At 41.7% G+C, this 23107-nt stretch overlaps 1 pseudogene; it reads right to left on the reverse strand.

Moving 5' to 3' along the window:
- Window positions 1-10534: 10534 nt before the first annotated feature.
- LOC148003764 (prostaglandin-E(2) 9-reductase-like) lies at window positions 10535-20894 on the reverse strand (annotated as a pseudogene).
- Window positions 20895-23107: the final 2213 nt, after the last annotated feature.

The following is a 23107-nucleotide window of genomic DNA, read 5'->3' on the forward strand; positions in this document are numbered from 1 at the left end:
TAGAAACAGAAGAAATACTACCCAATTCCTTCTATGAAAGCACAATTATGCTTATACCTAAATCACACAAAGACCCAACAATGAAAGAAAACTTCAGATCAATTTCCTTTATGAATATTGATGCAAAAATACTCAATAAACTTCTCACAGACCAAATCCAAGAACACATCAAAATGATCATCCATCATGATCAAGTAGGCTTCATCCCAGGGTTGCAGGGATGGCTCAATATATGGAAATCCATGTACATAATCCACTAAATTAACAAACTCAAAGAAAAAAAACACATGATCATCTCGTTAGATGCTGAGAAAGCATTTGACAAAATTCAAGACTCCTTCATGTTAAAAGTCTTGGAAAGATCAGGAATTCAAGGCCCATACCTAAACATAGTACAAACAGTATACAGCAAACCAGTAGCCAACATCAAACTAAATGGAGAGAAACCTGAAGTAATCCCACTAAAATCAGGGACTTACAAGGCTACCCATTCTCTCCCTACCTATTGAATTTAATACTTGAAGTCTTAGCCAGAGCAATTAGACAACAAAAAGGAGAAAAAATTGGAAAGGAAGAAGTAAAAATATCACTATTTGCAGAAGATATAATAGTATACTTAAGTGACCCCAAAAATTACACCAGAGAATTCCTACAGCTGATAAACAACTTTAGCCAAGTTGCTGTATATAAAATTAACTCAAACAAATCAGTAGCCTTGCTCTACTCAAAGGATAAACAGGCTGAGAAAGAAATTAGGAAAATGTCATCCTTCACAATAGCCACAAATAATATTAAAATACCTTGGTGAGCAAGTGAAAGATCTGTATGACAAGAACTTCAAGTCTCTGAAAAAAGAAATTGAAGAAGATCTCAGAATATGGAAAGGACTCCCATGCTCATGAGTTGGCAGGATTAATATAGTAAAAATGGCCATTTTGCCAAAAGCAATCTACAGATTCAATGCAATCCCCATCAAAATTCCAACTCAATTCTTCATGGAGTTAGAAAGAGGAATTTGCAGATTCGTTTGGAAAATAAAAAACCCAGGATATCGAAAACTATTCTCAACAATAAAAGAACTTCTGGGGGAATCACCATCCCTAACTTCAAGCAGTATTACACAGCAATAGTGATAAAAACTGTATTGTATTGGTACAGAGACAGGAAGTAGATCATTGGACTAGAATTGAAGACCCAGAAATGAACCCATACATCTATGGTCATTTGACTTTTGACAAAGGTGCTAAAACTATCCAGTGGAAAAAAGAGCATTTTCAACAAATGGTGCTGGTTCAACTGGAAGTTAGCATGTAGAAGAATGCAAATTGATCCATTCTTATCACCCTGTACAAAACTCAAGTCCAAGTGGATCAAAGACCTCCACATAAAACCAGATATATTCAAACTAATAGAAGAAAAAGTGGGGAAGAGTCTTGATCACATGGACACTGGGGAAATTTTCCTGAACAAAACACCAATGGCTTATGCTCTAAGATCAAGAATTGATAAGTGCGACCTCATAAAATCGCAAAGCTTTTGTAAGGCAAAGGACACTGTGGTTAGGACAAAAGGGCAACCAACAGATTGGGAAAAGATCTTTCTCAATCCTACATCTGATAGAAGGCTAATATCCAATATATACAAAGAACTCAAGAAGTTAGACTCCAAAGAATTAAATAACCCTTTTACAAAATGGGCTACAGAGCTAAACAAAGAATTCTCAACTGAGAAATATTGAATGGCCGAGAAACACCTAAAAATGTTCAACATCCTTAGTCATCAAAGAAATGCAAATCAATACAACTCTGAGATTCTACCTCACACCAGTCAGAATGGCTAAGATCAAAAATTCAGATGACAGCAGATGCTGGCAAGGATGTGGAGAAAGACAAACACTCCTCCATTGTTGGTGGGATTGCAAGCTGGTACAATCACTCTGGAAATCAGCCTGGCAGTTCCTCAGAAAATTGGACATTGAACTACCTGAGGACCCAGCTATACCTCTCTTGGGCATATGCCCACAAGATACTCCAACATACAACAAGGACACATGCTCCACTATGTTTATAGCAGCCTTATTTATAATAGCCAGAAGCTGGAGACATCCAAGATGTCCTTCAACAGAGTAACAGATACAGAAAATGTAGTATATCTACACAATGGAGTACTACTCAGCTATCAAAAACAATGTCTTCATGAAATTCTTAGGCAAATGGATGGAACTAGAAAATATCACCCTGAGTGAGGTGACCCAATCACAAAACAACACACATGGTATGCACTCACTGATAAGTGGATATTAGCCCAAACACTCGAATTACCCAAGATACAATCCACAGACCACATGAAGCTCAAGAAGAAGGATGACCAAAGTGGATGCCTCAGTCCTTCTTAGAAGGGAGAACAAAATACAAAGAGTGGAACAGGGACTGAAGAAAGGCTATCTAGATACTGCCCAACCTGGGGATCTATCCCATGTATAGCCAAAAACCCAGACAGTATTGTGGATGCCAAGAAATGCATGCTAACCGGAGCCTGATATAGGTGTCTCCCTGAGAGGCTCTGCCAGAGCATTACAAATAGAGAGGTGGATGCTTGCAGCCAACCATTGACCTGAGAATGGGGTCCCCTTTGGAGGAGTTAGAGAAAGGATTGAAGGAGCTGAAGGGGTTTTTCAACCCCATAAGAACAACAATACCAATCAACCAGAGCTTCTAGAAACTAAGCCACTATTCAAAGTGTACAAATGGAGAGACCCATGGCTCCAGCTGCATATGTAGCAGAAGATGGCCTTGTTAGGCTCCAATTTGAGAAACCATTGGTCCTACCAAGGTTCAACCTCCCCAGTGTAAGGGAATGTCAGGGTGGGGAAGGTGGGAAGGGGTTGGTGGGTGGGGGAACACCCTCATTGAAGAAGGGCAAGAGGTCATGGGATGGGAATTTATGGATGGGAAACCAGGAAAAGGATTAACATTTGAAATGTAAATTAAATATCCAATTAAAAAAAAAGAGTAGCCTTGGTCATGGTATCTCTTCATAGCAAATAAAACCCTAACTAAGATGGTTCTACTGGTAATATGCTTCTTGATGATCCTTGAGCATAACAGGATGATGTACCTTGTTCCTTTGTTAGGATTTCATGACCTCCTTCATCTACATATTTACTTATCCATCTGCCTACCCATTCACCCATCCATCCACCCACCAATTCATTCATCCATTCAAGTATGCATGTATCCATCCATCCATCCATCCATCCATCCATCCATCCATCCATCCATCCATCCATCCAAGCACCAGTGAGCACCTTCTCTGGATTCGGCTCTGTTCCAAGTACATGAATGTATCATAAACTAAAACTATGCATAACCCCTAACAGAAATTCCAATAGCATGGCCTAATTCAAGTCTGCAGACCTGATGATCTGGGAGACTGCTGGCGTGAGTCTTGGAGTCTGAAGGCTAGAGAACCTGGAGTTTTTTATGCCTAAGGATAAGAGATGATCCCTATATGCAGAGAGTGTATGCATGACAGGGAGAGGGAGAGGGAGAGGGAGAGGGAGAAGGAGAGGGAGAGGGAGAGGGAGAGGGAGAGGGAGAGGGAGAGGGAGAGGGAGAGGGAGAGGGAGAGGGGGAGGGAGAGGGGGAGGGAGAGGGAGATTTCATTTATCCTACATCAATTTCTCCAGGTACCCTGTGGACTTGACAGTGCCTGTCCTCTCTAGGAAGAGCAGTCTTCTGACTCAGCCCAGTAATTCAGATGCCAGTCTCTTTGGGTAGTACCGAGAGGTCCACTGAGAAATGAAAACCTTAAAAGTGGGAACATTTCAATTTCCCAGGAAGCCAACTGGGCTCCTCAGAGACAGCCACTGACAATGGGTCTTTAATCAATGCCCCAGCACTAAGGAGGATTGCTCCAGAGCTGAGGCAATCCTCTTGTCATCTGTCGGGAGGAGATAATGAGACTAGAGCTGAGCTGGTCTCTGAAATTCTTCAAGGTCTCACCAGAGAGAATGAAACTAACATAGTAGGCAGTCAAAATTGTACTAATGTCACCGCTTTGCTCCTACCAATCATATCAGAGGTTACCTAACCCTTCTAGAAAATTTACCTAGACCTGCATAAAAGGTGGTCTGAGAACTCCTCAGGTTATTGCCACTTTGATGAATGGTTGGTAATTTCTGAAAAATAAACGTTCTTTGCTTTTGCATACTATTTGAGCCTGGGGTCTTCGTTCAGAGACTCCTGGACCTTAATTGTACCCTCACAGACATACCCAGAAAGGATGCTTTGTGAACCATCTATTACTCAAATAATGGTGATAGCCTCTCCTTGAACAGGGTCCGATTCTGCAAGTGGTGCTAACATGGGAAAGCAGCAGCCCACAGAAACCAGCGCCTGGTTATCTCATGGGGCGTGGTGTAGGATTCAGTTTTTCCCAAGTCCTACTTTAAATATGGGTTCTTAAATGCTTTAACTTCCCTTCTAGCCCATTGCCTACCAGAGGTAGTGGGAAAGAAAGGTTATTGGGATACAGGGGAAATAGATGTTTAGATATTGTTCTTTGGAGCAAATGCAGTCCGTGTTGTCAGGACATCAGCAGTTCAGTTCACAGAAATCAGCAACGGCAGCTCAATCCACTCGCAAACATTTCATAAATACACCAGCAGTCCAGTTCAGTAGTCTTGGGATAGCAAACACGAATCAGCAGCAGTGGCACGTCCTAGCAGGGATAGCCAGGCCTCAGCTGAATCGGCATGAGTCATCAGGAACGATTACTCAAGGAGAAGTTCTTTGCTGTGCCTATTTAAATGAAGTGAAGATCAGCTAAGACATGAGACCAACAATGTATTGCAAAGCTGGCTATGCAATCCAGCCCCACTTCCCACTGTCGGTTGAGTTCTAGTGATACTCCCTTCAAACATCATGTGTCCTCCACAGGTCTTGCCTCAGCATGGGTCTTGTGTTAGCATGTGAGTCTCTGTCAGCTGGTATCATTCTGCTAATCAGCCTGAGTCTGAGGAAGCAGCAAGAAGCCGTTAGAACAACACCAGAAGGTTTTTTTTTCTTTTGGTGAGTTTTTCTCTATGGAGTCAAACAAACAGTCAGCAAGGGATGGTAAGGTGAACCACAACATGTGTGTCGTTAGAGGAAAATCCTTCGTCACCTATGCTTTCACGTGCTCGCTTTAGCAAGACATCCTTTCACCCGTGTCCACTCCAGGAGAACACTCCTTCACGCGTCTGCCCCAGCAAAACACCATCCGACGACGCAAAGGACTTTCCAAGGAAACCGTCAGCTTCCACTTCGACCTGGTATCCAGCTGTGCACGGAGCTTTTAACTCATGTAGAACAATAAATTCTCTTCCTGTTTAAGCCTTTGTGAGCTGCTTTTCTTTCTTGTCGTTCTTATTAAGTGTTAGGCTCTCACCGTGTTGCTCAAACCATTTTCCTGCTTCATCCTCAAGAGAACCTGGAAATGGAGTGAGCCCTTGCTGGACCCTGATTGGTCATTTGAAGTTGCGAGTCTGGCCGAAGACATTTTCTGTGTAACAAATGTACACACTAGGCAGGGCCAAGCTTTGCGATGGTTGTATGTTCTACCCAGCACCTTCTAACCAAAAGCAAATCCAAGGCACTAAAAGAATGAGTGTAAAACATCCAAACCGGGGGTTGGGGATTTAGCTCAGTGGTAGAGCGCTTGCCTAGGAAGCGCAAGGCCCTGGGTTCGGTCCCCAGCTCCGAAAAAAAGAACCAAAAAAAAAAAAAAAAAAAAAATCCAAACCGCGTCTTTAGCTACAGAGATATTTTACATTTAGGTTTCTATTTTAAGCGCTCGACTTTGTCTTTAGTTTTAACTTTTCTTTAGGTGGTTGAAAATGCCATCAAAATTTCATTCTTGCTCAAAATGTAAACTAGAAAACTTTTGAAGTTGAAAATGTATTTTCGAGGCTTCATCCATTGGAGAAAAAGGCCGGGGAGATGGCTCAGCAGGTCAAGGTCCCTGCTGTCAAGACTGATGACCAGAATTTGATTCCCTGAGACTCACGCGGTAGAGAGAGAGAACTGACTCCTGAAGCTTGTATCTATGTGTGCTGTGCCCTGTACAGGTGTGTACACATACATAAGCACAACAAAAATAATCAATAAAGTTGTAATTAAAAAAGTGAGCTGCAGAAGTGGTTCAGGGTTTAAATAGCTGGGAACCTGAGCTCAGTTTTCAGCCTCCATGTTAGGTTCCTCTCAACAGCCTGTGTCTCCTTGAGGGGGATCAGATACCTCAGCTCCATGGACACCTGCACTCCTGTACACAGACCCCTATCCAGACACACGTACTTAGACATAATTCAAAATTACAAAAGGAAAGACTTGAACAGACATGCAAGAACGTAAAAGATTCATTAAAAAAATTAGCATGTGTTTTTAGGAAAAAGAGCTTCCGAATTCGATGTCCTGTACATCTGTTATGACAAATATCTCTGATATTTGAGATCTCATGATCTCAAAGGAGTGAGATTCAGTTTAGCCGGTGAACTGAGAAGTTTCAGTCTTTGGTGGTAGGAAAAGTGGGTAGAGGAGTGGGCCTCCCACCCTGGGGGCAGACAGGAAGGTCAACCCCAAACAATATGTAGCCCTACCTCCAGCCCAGATACTTAGCTTCTCCAGGTAGGCCTACCTTTTATGAAGCCCCAGATTGTCTCTAACAGCATCACCAACTGGTGGTCAACTCTCCCATAGTGAGCCATTTGGGGACCACTTTATACCCAGATCAGATCAAGCCTTCATTATCTGTTTGGTTCCCAGGGAGAAGGACCAATAATTTTTGTTCTTATTATGATGGAAACAAAAAACTGCAGAATTGCGTTCTTTAAAAAAAAATGTAAGTGGTCATTTGTAGTTCATTAAAACTAAAGAAAGTTCAATTCCGACTTATGAAATGGAGAATACCACACTGACTGGCCAATAGGACACCATAGAAGATACTACAGAAGCTATGGCAGCAGCAAAAGAAGCCTACATGTATGGAATACTTACTGTCTCCAAAGTCTGTGGTATACAGTAAACATACGTAGTGGCTGTGTCAGCCATCTTGTATAAAGGGCCTCAGAGAAGTTAGTTTAACTTGCTTCCAGCCTGCTGCTTGATTGGTGGGAAATCAGTAATTTCCAAACTATGTGTTGTAGATTTTATTTGATTTCTATTTACTATTTAATTTTTTTTATTTAATGTATTTGGATATCTGGTCTGCACGTATGATCTGTGTATGATCGTGCTTGGTGCCTGCAGGGGTCAGAGAGAGCATCAGACCCTGGGGCTAGAGTTGCAGATGGTTGTGAATCTCTACATGGGTGCTGTGGGTCAGATTCAAGTCCTCTAGAAGAGCAGCCAATCTTTTAACCTCTGAGTCATCCCTCCACCCCCTGGGATAGATTTTAGATCTCTCTTTTATTTCTAATCATGCAGAAATTTAGCAGAGGAAGTTTTGCTTGCCCTGTGTGGTAGTTTAGAAGCACTCGGGAGAGAGCAAGAGTTGCAGGTTGCAACCGAATGTAGTTTCATTTATTCACACATGTGAGAAGATGGGCTACCCTACACCCCATTTCCTGAAAATGTGAGGCAGGAGTTAGAGCCAGCTGCCCCGGTTTTAATCGGGCAAGTGCCACTGGTATTGGCTTCACTCTCTGCAAATGCTCTCTGGCTCCCTGAATCTCCAGCTTCATCCCTTCCTCCTCTTTAGCAGTTCTTTGTCTCTAAGGAGACACAGGTCCGAGTGTACTGAGACAGCTAGAAGCTTTCCATGGGTCCTCATTATCTGAAGGTTCTTAGCGCTGGGTTCTGACCTACCTTTCTAGTGTCCTCCCTGCTTGTTGTCTCCACCTGCCCCTTTCTGCTGACAGCCACATTGCCCACAATGGCCCACACTCAGCCTTATGTTGCCATGGTGCCAGCATCAATGTCCTTCTGTTCTATTGTTAGATTCTCATGCATAGTTTATGAAACACCTCAAATGTTATTTTATAGTGAAATAGAAAGTCTCCCTCCCAGAATTCTTACCTAACCAGGGTGAGTCCACCTGTTTCCTGTCCTGTGTCCCCACAACACTTCACATTAACTATATTTCATTGTGGGGTCTTCTTAAATCCAACATATGTCCAATATAACTCAAACACCAGGTCAATGCAGATGACAGAAATTTATTGTCATCAAGCCGGTACTGATTGATCAGGGCTGCAGAACAGACTCAGGAGCTGGACTACGATCCTGAAAGGACACTGTACAGCATATTTAAAAGGTAATACTACAGAGCAGTGGGAGAGTGGGGTGGGCTATAGCATTGTCCAATCATATAATGACATGAGGGGCTGAGCAGGGGAGTTTCCATTAATCAGGAGAGAAGTTGGTCCCTAGGACTGGAAACATGAACTTGTTTGACCCTGTCAGCAAGATGGAGCCATTGTCCTCGAGATGTCTGGACTCAGACAACTGTTTCCTTACAACAGAAGTTGGTCAGCTATTGGGAAGCCCCCAACTCCCCTAGGGCCTGAGATCTTGAGTTCAGTTTCTCCTATGATTAAATGGAGTCTGAAAACAAAATGGTAGTTCTTAGAGTAAGTTCCTCTAGCTTGTTCCCAACACATTTGATATCAGTTATGACTCAGACTCCTCCGTTAGCCTCTGAGGAAAGACCCTAGCTATCTCCTCTTGACATTTGCAGAGCCCTGAAGAAGAAGTTTCCGATCATGTCATGTGATGCAGTCTCACATGGTATTTTGCTGAGGCAAGAGGACGTGTGATGTCCAGAGTGTAAATAGGACTCACCAGACAGTGACAGAGAGCTTGCAGAGTTAGCCTTGTAACACTTTGTTGGTCTCATGTCTCTGCTGATCTTCACTTCGTTGAGAGAGCCATGGCAAAGAACTTCTGGTGTCCCAGCTGGTCCCGGCCACTCCCACCGATTTGTGCCGATTTGGTGGGGGCCTGTCTATTTCTGATAGATTGTGTCACTGCTGCTGATCCATGTTTGAAATCCTGTCACTACAGAACTGGAGTGCTAATGCCCTGACCACAGAGTTGGAATTGTCCCCAAAAACCACTCCTAAACAGTCCACACTCCTTGTCCTAGTTACCATCCTCTCTCCCCTGTGTTTGGATGGTTGGCTGGAAGGGGGTCGAAACGTTTGAGATCCCTTATTAAAAGTAGGGTTTTGAAAGATCTAAGCCTGCACTGCAGAGCACAATACCACAAAAGGCACAAACAACATCACTACCTAAACAAAGATTGTTTAAAAAGCCTTCCTATAAGTGTACCTTAATCTGCGGTCCCAATGTCACGTTAACCTGGGCACTTCCCCAGATGTGATGAATTTGTTCTGTGATTCCTGCCCACCAAACTGGGCCATCTAGCTCTCTGACTGAAGGCATTATTGTTAATGTCTTTATAATATATGTTTACTATGGTTCATTTAAATGTGATGGAAATGTGTCCTAACACAGGTCTCAGCCGTCAGCTCTCCTCGTCTCTATTCGTTTCCCAGGTATACCAATCATGGTGGGCTGTATTAACCACGATGTTAATCTCTATGTAGCAGAGCTGTGACGTCACTCATTTTTTTCATGTAAACTCCAAATTGCCCAGAAATATCTGGAAAGTTTAGACAGCTCCAGATTACACCCTGTGAGAAGCAGAGTGAGCATGAATTTTCCAAGTGTAACATATTCACCCACAGCTAGTAAGTCTTAAGGTCACTTGTTTCCCTCTAGCGGGAAACCAGTGTTGATGCTTGCTTACAGTGTGAGGTTTCTAGTGCCACCTAGTGGCTCGCCTGTGCTTCCTCCAACAGTGCTGTCTCAGGGAACTGTGTCCGTGTAATAAACGCTTTAATGTTCTCAGTCATTCTGATTTGTGGGAAAACTTTGGGTCCTTTAATTTCATAAAGACATGCTTGCTTAGATACAACCGATATATCCAAAAGCAACTTGAACACCCTGGCTTCAGGTATTCATCTCAAGTCAGACAAGTCCTCTGAACTGAGAATGGTCATCACCAGTGAAATAAGATTGTATTTTTGTAAATTTTTTGTTATTCATTAATGCTTCATATACATCTGATGAAAATTGTATCCAATTAAAAAGACTTCTAGAATATAAAATGTACTGTATGAAAGTATACATTACTTCAAGTAAATTTGTATTTCGGTACGTCATCTGCCCTATTACAGGAATAGAAAGCATTTTCTTCTACTTGTTCAAGTCTTAGATTTTGTCTTCAATATCTTATTATTTTTCTCTGTGGAAGCTCTGTAATCGGTGTTAAATTTATTCTTAGGTATTTGAGTTATTATCAAAGTGAAAGTTTTGATAACATTCCAACTGTAGCTGCTTTACCTCAGATTTTGTGTGTCTGTGATGTATCTAAATCAGCTGCAACGAGCTCTGACGTATTCTAAATTTCATTTTTTTACTCAGATCTCTTGAGTACAAGTAAAATGTAGAGTTATAAAAAGCTAAAATCTCTTGGGCAAAATGACTGAATGTCATTCATAAAGTCTACGAATGCCGTGACAGGAGATATTCAGCAGGTGGTAGGAGATATAAGGGAGCTTGTTTTGAGAAACACCAAGTTCCAGATGTCGCTGAAATGGAAGCAAGGCTATGGAGAATCACCTGGCTTCCTGTCTAGAGTGTTTAGGGGAAGCTGTACAACGGATCCTGATCTAGGGTTTCTCAGCCCATAGATGGTATTTAAACCCAGATGGTCACTCGGAGAGTTAGCAGATTTAAAAGCTAACCCAAGATTCCAGGACCGGTGAAAGGAATGCCTCCTCTAACTTAAGGAAGGGATTCTACAGGTATGTGGATGTGATATGGTGTACTGGCTGTTTTTTGTGTCAACTTGACACAAGCTGGAGTTATCACAGAGAAAGGAGCCTTCCTTGAGGAAATGCCTCCATGAAACCCAGCTGTAAGGCATTTTTTCAACTAGTGATCAAGGGGAGAGACCTAGCGCATTGTGGGTGATGCCATCCCTGGGCTGGTAGTCTTGGGTTTTATAAGAGAGCAAGTTAAGCAGGCCAGGGGAAGCAAGCCAGTAAGTATCATCCATCCATGGCCTCTGCATCAGCTCCTGCTTCCTGACCTGCTTGAGTTCCAGTCCTGACGTCCTTTGGTGATGAAACAGCAGTGTGGAGGTGTAAGCTGAATAAACCCTTTCCTCCCCAGCTTGCTTCTTGGTCATGATGTTTGTGCAGGAATAGAAACCCTGACTAAGACATATGGGATGAGCAGGTTGGGCAGTTATGTGTCTCCTGAGGGCGGCGGCTTCAGAAAGCCTCTGGGACTGTGGTTCTCCACCTTCCTAGCACTGCGACCCCTTGATACAGTTCCTCATAGTGTGTGATCCCCAACCATAACATTTTTTCATTGCTAATTCATCACTGTAGGTTTGCTATAAACCATAATGTAACTATGATAGGCACTATATTTGGTCTGTGACCTCAAAGGGGTCGCGACTCACCCATTGAGAACCACTTCTCTGGGCCATGACAAAACATGCCATAAGAAGGGTGCTTGGAAGCTTGTGTTAAAAATACCTATGTCCAGGGTTGGAGGGATGGCTCAGTAGTTAAGAACACTGACTGCTCTTCCAGAGGTCCTGCGTTCAATTCCCAGCAACCACATGGTGGCTCACAACCATCTGTAATGGGATCTGACGCCCTCTTCTGGTGAGTCTGAAGATAGCTGCATTGTAGTCATATACATAAAATAAATAAAAAGAAAAGTAACCATGTCCTTAACAACCTTTAAAAGACCACTACTCATGACCCTGTCTCGTGCTTTGCCGAAAGGACATCTAAAATAAAGGTTTAGAGCCTCAAAACTCGCTGATAAATTTTATCCTCCCAAATCTATTCAAAATGTGCGCTTTTGTAAAAGAGACTACAAAAGGCTAGTGGTTTTTGAAAGTGTCCTGCTGTGTTTATGCACTGTTTTCAAATGGTTTGAGTTTGAAGACTTTGTCTGAAATCTGTTATTTACCACTTAAATAGTGCATCCCGAATAATGAATTTGAGATTACTTTGTGTCTTATATGTATGTATATACCGTTGTTATATTTGAAAGAGAGCTGGCAAGATGGCTCAGCTGGGAAAAAGAGTTTGTCACACAAGCTTGATGACCAGACTTCAGTCCCCAGGACACATGGCAGAAGGAGAGACCCCACGACTGAGTTGTCCTCTGCCTGCCACGTGCCCTGTTGCACGCATGTCCCCACAATTAACGTCCATCAGACACAATAATAATGATAATGATAATAATAATCATCATCATCAATAAAAATTTTTGAAAGGATAATGCATATCAAGTTCAAGTCTATTTCTAAAACTAAGCAAGTTGGATACAGAATAAAATATTCAGCAGTTTTTCACCTGTCAGCTGATTTAGTTTTCAGCCTCTCCGTGGGGGTGGGCTTAGAGACCCTCCTCCAAGCTCCTCCTAGGATTCTGAGTCTGTTCCTGGCTTCCTTCGGGTGAAGATGTAGCACTCAGCTCCTCCTGCACCATGCCTGCCTCGATGATAATGCACCCCCACAGTGACACACTTCCTCCAACAAGGCCACACCTTCTAATAGTGCTACTCCCTGGTCCAAGCATATGCAAACCATCACAGGAGGGAAGTTCTCTTTGTCTATAGGGTAAGCCTATTAACATGTCCACGTATGTATCTCAAACAGAGGATTGTTCAAGTCCCCTCTCCTCAACCCCACACACCCAACCGCTAATCCTTCCAAGCTGGCTGTTCACATCCTTCCCTGTCAACACTCAAAATTTTAGTTTTCTTCAGTGACTCAGATGGAAACAAGCCACGCAGAGAAAAGACAGCAGTGGTGGTCACATGTGCCTCATAGAACAAAACTTTATTGTCTTCAAAGTATCACCAAAACACCATGCTCACCCCTCTCAGGCCAGCTCAGTGTGGGTTGACGGTGATGTCAACATTGACCAGAGGTGATGTGGATCAGCATCCACAGCATCTCCTCCGTTGCTCTCTTCGGGTTGTCATGACAAAGGCTTCCATGTTAATACTCATCCCAAAAGGGATAATTGGGGTGAGCAGAAGTACTGAAATGGTGAAGAGATGTCTAGTGCAGGCTCAGCGTGTAGAACGAATGACTCCCCTGGCCATTATTACAACAGAAGGTTTTCATTTACTACCTATATAATCTGCCTTATTGCCACAAAGTGACTGCATAGTAAATGTTTGTTAGCCATAACAAAATCATCTCACTTTCGTTGCCCTGCTTGGAAGGTAATGGAATGTGGGCATTCAAATGTGCAAACATAATCCTTCCATAAACTACATCACCAGTTTCCTGAAGCAGTAGCTCACCCTCTCTTACTCCAAACCTTCAGTGCAAACAGAATCTGGTTATGACTTGTGTACAGCATTTCTACAGATATGATTCAAATATATATGCCTGTGTGTATAGACAGTGGTTCTCAACCTTCCTACTGCTGTGACCCTTTAATATAGTACTTCACGTTGTGATGACTCCCAACCATAAAATTATTTTGTTGCTACTTTATAACTATAATTTTGCTACTGTTAGGAGTCATAATGTAAATATCTGATGTGCAACCCTGTGAAAGGGTCATTTGACCCCCAAAGGAGGTGTGATACACAAGTACATATATGTGTGTATATATGTAAGTATGTATAGTTTAGTGCTGGTAACCTCAGATGCTGCATGGAAAAGAAGCTCACTAAGCTTTGGATTTTGCACTGTACCAGTAAAGCAAGAATTTGTGTGAGGACTCACGAGGACAGGTATGAAGGACAAAAGAGTGAGTTTGGCAGGGATTCTGCTGAGTATACCTGGGCACTGAAGCAGAGAGAGGTGGATGAATGAGCTTGCCACATGTGCCCGGTGGGACCTGAGTTCAATCTCCAGAACCCTCATAAAGGTGAAAAGAGAAAAGCAAAACCAACCCTATGAGGTTGACCTCTGACATCCATACATGCACCACAGCATGCCTGCCCCCCTCAGAGAGAGAGAGACAGAGAGAGACAGAGACAGAGATGGACAGAAAGAAAGACTTCTTACATATATCTTACATACAAAATAAAAAAATAAATTGTTTTTAAAAAATCCTCTAGGGAAATCGATATCAGTTGGTTATATAATACAATGGTCAGGCTCGAAAACATACATACAAGTAACACTATACAAACTGAGCAAGTTATACATACATACATACATACATATACACACATACATATACACATACATATACACATATGTATATACTACACACATACATATACATATACATACACACATGTACATATACATACACATATACATATATACACATACATATGTACATATACATACATGCATACATACATACACATATATACACATACACACATACATATACATGCATACATATGTACATATACATACATACATGCATACATACACATACACACATACATACATACACACATACACACAAACATACATACATACATACATACATACATACATACATACATACATACATCACTCACCTGATTGCACACAGGCTTGTACTTGAGCCCTGGCTTGTTCAGGATCATCTCCAACTGCCTGCGGTTAAAGTTGGACACCCCGATGGACTTGGCTAACCCTGAATCCTTACACTTCTCCATGGCCTGGGGTAGGGGGAAGGGAGTAAAGAATACTTTATGAAGTTGATGGTAGATGGTTATACATGCAATGTTGTCTTGCTAGAAAGAATACTGTCAGGAAAGGAAAATAAAGCTAACTGCATTGGTTATTAAGAAGAGAGAAGCCTTGCTTTCTTGCTCTTGCTCTCTCCTCTTGCTCCTGATCCCCCTTTCTCCCCATTCCCCTTCCCCTCTCTCTTCTCCATGTACTCCTGCCTGACCTCTTCTTCTTCTTCTTCTTCTTCTTCTTCTTCTTCTTCTTCTTCTTCTTCTTCTTCTTCTTCTTCTTCTTCTTCTTCTTCTTCTTCTTCTTCTTCCTCTTCTTCTTCTTCTTCTTCTTCTTCTTCTTCTTCTTCTTCTTCTTCTTCTTCTTCTTCCTTCTTCTTCTTCTTCTTCTTCTTCTTCTTCTTCTTCTTCTTCTTCTCTCTTTCCCTTTGTTTGTCGCTACTACCCCCTCAATTCCCCTCCCCATTTAGTACAGAATAAACTATTCTATGAGAGAGAGAGAGAGAGAGAGAGAGAGAGAGAGAGAGAGAAGTTTAAATATGGGCAGAAGACAGAAAGGATGCCTTTGTTTTCCTTAGGAAGCAGCCTTGTTCTCCATGGGAAGTAGAGAGGCTATTGCACACAGTAGAAGGTATTTCCCCCAATGCTTTCCCATTTGTCTCTAATATATTCCAATAACGCCTTCTTCCCCACAGCAGCAAAATAGCCCTAGTGAAGATAAGAGTTTCCTGATCTAAAGATGCATGTCTGACACTCACATGTGAAGTGGCAACCTGACTCCCTCTCTTAACTTCCCCTGTGTTCTTTATCCCAAGTACTCACCTCCCATGTGTCACGGAGATCACATAATGTCAAATAATATCCCATGTTCATCTGTTGGAGTAAGATTGTTGCTTGGCTAGAATAGAAACAGCCATTATAACCATCTCACCAATTTCATGACTGTCCCCATGGCAATGTATACAGTATACATATGTTAGGTTTCATAGTTTTCATAAATTAGGTTAATATTTGCAAAAGATTTTGTATGAAGTTGTAAGGAATATTTAAGGTGACATGTCTTTTCTTCTCAAACATCATGTACTGTCTGGTTTTGTGTGTCAACTTGACACAAGCTGGAGTTATCACAGAGAAAGGAGCCTTCCTTAAGGAAATGCCTCCATGAGATCCAGCTGTAAGGTATTTTCTCAATTAGTCCTCAAGTGGGTAGAGACCAGTCCATTGTGGGTGGTGCCATCACTGGGCTGGTAGTCTTGGGCTCTAAAAGAAAGCAAGCTGAGCAAGCCAGGGGGAGCGAACCAGTAAGTAACATCCCTCCATGGCCTCTGCATCAGCTCCTGCTCCCTGACTACTTGGGTTCCAGTTCTGACCTTCTTTGGTGATGAACAGCAATGTGGAAGTGTAAGTTGAATAAATCTTTTCCTCCCCCAACTTGCTTCTTGGTTATGATGTTTATGCAGGAATAGAAACCCTGACTAAGACACATCTATTATATGTGTTAATTCACAGCATTTCCCTAGGTCTCTTTTGACCTGCATTACTATTTAATACCATTGTGATTTCCCCCGGAGAAACATCTGTCTGCTACTGAGAAAGTCAATAGTTACATGGTCATGATCTGCAGCAAATAAGAAATTGCAGTCTTGACATGGTTACAGAATTAGTGTTCCTATCAATGTTAATGTCAAAGGTCAAAGGTTAGACATGGCAGCTAAACATTGTCCATCAAGGAACTGGGGATACAGCTTAGCTGGTAGGTAGAGTGTGTGATACAGCTTGCGCAAGGCCTGAGATTCAATCCCCAACACTGCATGTACCAAGTACATGGTACATGGCTGTAATTCCAGATCTTAGGAGATGGAGACCGAAGGATGAGAAGTTCAAACTCACCCTCCACTCGTTGGTGAGCTACGTGAGACCTTGTCTCAAAAGTAAGCAAGTGAATAAATAGATGAATACTGGCTGGGTCTGTGGACTTTTTTATTTTCAGTTATGAGAAATATGAACTAAGAAGAAAGAAAATATGGAAACGGGAAAGTAGATAAGACACTGGGATTAGCATAACTCTTTAGATTAATTTTCTCTAAACATCAAAGATACGTCAGAAAAAATGTCAATAGCAACAGCACTCAGCTGTAGATCCTAAAGCTGACAGAAACTCCTCAGGGTGAGTCCATTTGCAGCCCTTTCAGTGGTGAATAAAGTGTAGACAAATCCTGGCTCCACCTAGGAAGTGTGACCCATGAATTCCCGGGGTTTGGATTCTTTTCAGAATGTTGCATGTGTTTACTGAGAAATCTGTTTTCCAGGTCATAAGCTTAAGCATCCTAATGAGCAAATGTTTTCTATCCTCAACTAATGTGTCCCAGAAAGCACCATTTATGGCGTAAGTCTGTCATCCTGTGTTTGATTTTAAGCTTTTTGTTTTTGTTTTTGTTTTTATTTTTAGTTCAGTATGTCAAGGGTCAGACTGAAGGGGACTGAATCACTGGGAAGATATCAATAGTCAAATGTCATTTTTTTGTTGACTAAACAATGTCAAGTTGAGTACAGTTTCCATTATTTCTAGACATGGAGTAAGAGTTATCATTTGTTTTGTTACGTATTATTTTACAAACATTAAGACACATATATTTATCAAGTGCTGGCCATGTTCCAGGTGCTGTATCAATTCATTTCATCTATTTTCTTCTCTGTGAGTTATGTGGTAGTATTATTGACATTTACAGATAAGAATAAAGTCATAGATTTTAAGGAACGTGTGTAAACCAGCTAATTGAAACAAAAAGTTCAAAACCATTCAGTACGAGCCGGGTACCCGGATGCACACGGTCATCCCAGCACTCAGATGATTGAAAGAGAGTCCAAAGCTGCCAGCAGTGGAGGCCAGCAGGTCAGCATAGCTGGAACACACTCGAGACTAAGAATGTACGGTCTGCCAGCACAGCGCTCTTCCACGGGAGACACCACTTTATTTATTAAAGCAGTCTTTTGTTCCTTCCACTTGCCTAACTTTGTGCAGTTATCAGTGTCAGTGGACCAGTGGCCATGAGAGTGCGTACTTATAATCCTAACACTTGGAGGCAGAGGGATCTGCATTTACTGTTACTTTTGGCTACATAGCAAGTTCAAAGCTAGACCCATCTTAAACAAATAAACAAACAAACAAACAAACACAAAAACAAAAAAAGATTAACTGAAAAACCAAAGATTAAAAGTAAAAAGAGCCCACAGTTTGAAATGAGGATAAAGACTAAATCAAGATTAATTTTTATGCAGGAAGATGTAGATAATGTCTTGAACAACCTTGAACCCTGAACAAGCCATATTTGCTACCGATGGGGGGAAGATAGAACAAAAGACAAACCTGTAGCAAAGGGTATATATATATATATATATATATATATATATATATATATATATATGCAGACACATTTCTCAAGACTTTTCCAAATTCATTCATCTGGCATGATTTGGGTCCCTTGATTTTCCCATAAATTATCTTGAATGGTTTCCATGATGCATGCATTACATTTCTATCTGTTTGCCTAGGTCTAAATAAATCACCAATGAAATTACTGGTTGTGATAAAGAGGCTTACCTTCATTGGCACTGGGAAATGAATAAGATAGAGGTCAACATAATCCAGTTGAAGCTTTTTCAGTGATTGTTCCAAGCAAGGCCGGACCAGCTCTGGTCTGTGACATGTTCTGGGAAGCTGCAGATGTTAGAGAGTGAAAATTGAGAGTTCTTAAACTGATCAGAAGCTGATCTCCGCAGAGCAAAAGTACTCTGTCAAATCTTGAGTTTTCCATTGTCTAATTGTTGTCAAATTTGATGTATATTTAAATGTTATTGGCAAATCTATAGGAAAATGGAAGGAAATTACTAATACTTGTGTAAAAATCGGATATAATAACAGTAACAACCAACCTCTGAGATATATTTCACAAGAGTTTACAAAGGAGGCTCCTATCTTATTCTTTTATCCATTCACTTAATAGGAAAGAGTTAATATCCCTTTCATTTACATAAACAAAAGGAAATATTCCTGAGACTTTAATATATATTGGATGCAATACAAGACTCTAGCAATGTTTTGTGAGATGCTCAGGAAGAAAATTTTTCTTCTCTATCACTGATGAAAGTAAAAATCGGATGTCAAAAATCTTCAGAAATATCAGTCACCTAAGAGATTAGGAAACTGTAGTCTTATCAAAGCTCTGTCCACGTTAAATTACACTGCTTTCAGGTAAGACTAAAACACTAATAATTTTACACTAAGGTTACAAATTTAAACAGTGATGAGGAGAGATCACCAACTTCCTATGTTCAGCATTGGTTGAAAGTATGTAATTAAACACTAGACCAATATGCCTAATTTGTCTACTGATCAAATCATATAAATATCAACACACCAATTTCATTCATTTGCACACCAGTTTCATTCACTTGCACACCAGCATACTATATATGTGCAATACCTTTGAAGTATAGAATATATCTTCTCTCTTCACAGTGCCATCAGCAATCCTGCTTTGGATGGCCAGCCCTACTTCCTCCTCATGTTGGTAGAAATAAGCTGAATCAATATGGCGGAACCCAGCATCTATAGCTATTTTGGTGGCTTCCATAGCCATACTCTTGGGAACCTAGAATAGCAACCCAAAGGAATATTTTAAGATCTGCATGATTGAATGAATTGTGGAACAGCTAGCTATTTACAAACTACATGTTTCTGCTGTGTGGCATGAGTTCTATCTTCAGGGTGATGTGCCTTCCCAGGTTTGACTGGGTCTTTTCTTCTCAAATGGTGAGAGTTAGGCATCTGAGAAAAGTTTTCAGCCCAAGACTAAAGCAGTTATGAAGTAAGACAAGCCAAGACAGTGCACACTGCAAGAGATAGCAAGGAAAGTGTGTTGGAAGTCTCTCCTGCTTCCACACAGAACACACTAAATCCCCATCACATTGCACTTGGAGAATATGTGAATATACTGTTTTCAGCTGAGGAGAGACTCAATTCTTAATTATGAATAAAACCAATCAGTGTGCTCATCCCTGGAGAAAAAACGATTTCTCTGGCTCTCAGAAGTCTACTTGCCTGTAGATCTTTGTGTAAGGTTTCTTTGCAGCAAATGGAATAACAGAATGGAGAAATAACCTACAGATGAAAATCATTGCCAGCTGTGTGTCTATGCAGGTTTGGATTTTTCTTTTCTTTTCTTTCCTTTTCTTTTCTTTTCTTTTCTTTCCTTTCCTTTCCTTTTTTTTTTTTTTGGACCAAAGCTCCAAGGAATTACTGAAACATACCTCTGGGTATGTCATATTGGATTTTACAGAGGTAATTAGATCATGACCAGATCATTGAATTAATCCCTTGATTTTATTTTGGTGTGTGTATGTGTGTGTGTGTAGGGGGGGGATGGAAAGTAGGGATGTGATCTGTTTGGAGGAAGTAGGGGCTGGGGTCTTTATGTCCTTGGACTGTATCCTGCCCTAGCTTCTTCCTTTGGCACTGTCTTCCTGATTATCTTCCACCATAGGAAAACAGACAGCTGCTTCCACAAACCCCAGCACTCCTACCACCTCGATGTTCTCTGCTCAGGCAAAGCTGGCCACAACCAACTGGAGCTCTGGAACCATAAACCAAAACCAAACCAACCAAACAAACAAAAACTCAAAACACCAATTCCTTCTTTGGTTCCTGTGAGGTGTTCTGACCATAGTGATGTAAAAAAATGTGTTATCTGGAAAATAATTACTATTCAGCATCCATGAAGAACTCAGAAAACACTGTAACAAAATTAATTACATTGAGGGGAAGTGATATGAATAGACATATCTCAGAAAAAAGAGAAAGACATGAAAACAACCCACAAAGACATGACATGCCTGACGCTCCGTGGCTAGCATTTATGCAGTGAGGATGGGTATTAAGTTATCTCTCTCACATCCCACTGAAAGCAGGCTTGTTTCAGGCTTGAAACCGAAAGTGAAGGCAGAACTAAAAACTACAGTTGTTAACCACATATTCAAATTTCAGCTTCTGTTGGTCCTGTTGGTCTGTTTTCTTCTGAACTCCAACACCACTCTCCTTACCTCTTCTGGGGCAAAGTTTCCAAAGCCAAGCACAGGAATGTGGCGGCCATCATTTAGTTCTGCATAGTGCTCAGGATTCATTCTGCAGGCTGTACTTCTGACTTTCCTGCTATCATGGAGTCCTGAGTAACAGGAAGATAAACAGCAACTGTAGCATTAATCATTGCTCACTTCCCACCCACTTCTAAATAGTACTGTGTGGAGGAGAGAGGTAATAACTTACACATTCAATGAGAATTCTAGAGTACATTAATATATACTGATAAAGCATTTAGTTCTTTAACAGATGTTCTCATTATAGTCTTGTTATTCCTGAGGTTTTCCAGAGAAACAAACCCCATCATTTTGGGCTAAATTTGAACCAAGCTTTATTAAATATTAAATATTAAATATTAAATATTGACTAAGAGGTGGACATTGGTTAGGGCCATTACCTGGAATCTCCCATCTAGAAAGGCCTCAAACCATGGGTTGCAAGGACTTATAAGGACAAACCCGTAGGTCACGGTACTTTCCCATGAGACTTTGCTATTCTCCAAGAACTACAACTCCCAGAATTCTAGAAAGTTCCTGTGGTCTGGTGCGGCTTTCAGGTTAATTTTGGGCGTTGCAGTCTATGGGTCAAAAAGCACATTGTGAGTCTTTTGTTTCTGCTTCTCCTACTAAGAATTCTCCTGGCCAAGAATAATTTTCTTCACAGCTAAAGTTCAGCTTTGCCTACTGGTTCTCTGGTTCCAAGAGAGAAAAGGCACCTTACGTGGGATCAAACTTGGTAACCATTCCATGGTTAGTCATTGCAGAAAATGCTACATATAGAGAGGCAACTGGTTAGGGGAACTTTGAGTCTGGGTACTGTTTAGCATATGCATCACCTACTGAAAGACCACCGGGGTGGGAAAGACCCCCACTCAAATCTCGAGATGACGCAACCCCCAAGAACTCACAAGAAACCGGTCTTGATGTAATAAACAAGAGGTGTATTTGAGGAACCAGAGCTCTGGGGACGGCATGTATCTCACACAGGAGACAGAGCAGTCAAACCCAATTAGGGGAAGGAATTTATAGGGAAAATTACATAGGTGGTTGGCAACAGTCACACAAAGCAATTTCATTGGTTAGTAACTTGGGCTCAGTTCAACTCTAGGCCACCCTGCTTCTGGGGCAGGCTGACTCTAATTCTTGTTTTTCTCAGCACTGTTGAGTCAGGCCTTATTGAGGCCAGATGGTTTGTGGTGGCTATAGCCAGGCTACATCCCCAAAACATGTAATGTTATTCTTTGCTGTGAGGTGCACTTGTCCTCACAGCAGGGTCAGTAGGGGATAGTTTAAAATCTTTATTCTTTCATTCCCCACTTCTGCTTGTGACTAGTTCTAATCTTAGAACTCAGGGACTTCTTCGATTTTTCCTAAGGTCTTCTGAGGCATGATATTGTTGGCGAAGCATTAAAATCTGTACTGCACTAACTCTTTCTCTAATAAAGGCTGTTAACTTATTAAAAATACAGGGTCCAAATGTCAAAAGTAACAAGAGAATAACTAAGGGTCCTAGGAGTGTGGAAATTAGTCTCCAAGCAGAACAGTATAAACTTTCTAAGCCCCCACAATGCTGGATGGTAGCCCAGTCTCGGCCATCTCGGGGGCAAACGTAAAACCCCAGTCTCCCCAATTGGCACCTTGCTTCTGGACTTCCGCATCCAAACTTGCCCCCAGGTGAAATCTCTTTGGGACTTCTAGGGGCATACTCTGAGGATCTGTCAGGAATGTCCTAGGTGTCCAGCCCAGCTACCAATTTACAAAAGTCAGGGGTGAGAGTGGGCCACCATGTGTATGGTGGGGCCACCTTGGAGATGGACCATATTACCTCCCCGGCCTGGGAGGAGACTTGTCAAATCAGTTTCTGGGGGATATGGGGATTATAAGTGCTTACAACAGAGATGAAGCTTCTAAATTTTCAACCTGGTGTTGCTGGACCAGGACTGCGTCTCCCACTGGGAACTGGTAGGGTGCCCTGGACTTCCTGTCTTGTAGACGTCCTTCACTTGGCTCCAAATTCCACTTTGGACTGTTTCTAAAGCCTTTAAATGAGCAAACAGGGTTTTAGGAAATGCCTCAGGATAGGGGGCCCCGCCCAATTCAATGAAGGGGGGCTCCCATACATAATCTCATAAGGTGTTAGGCCAAAAGGGTCAGGAGTGTTCCGTATGTGTAACAAAGCAAAAGGAAGGAGGACAGTCCAGTCTCCCCCGCCGGTCTCTAAGGCCAATTTTGTCAAGGTCTCTTTTAGAGTTCTATTT

Source organism: Rattus norvegicus, chromosome 9 (genome assembly GCF_021556685.1).
Source record: "Rattus norvegicus strain SHRSP/BbbUtx chromosome 9, alternate assembly SHRSP_T2T, whole genome shotgun sequence".
NCBI lineage: Eukaryota > Metazoa > Chordata > Mammalia > Rodentia > Muridae > Rattus > Rattus norvegicus.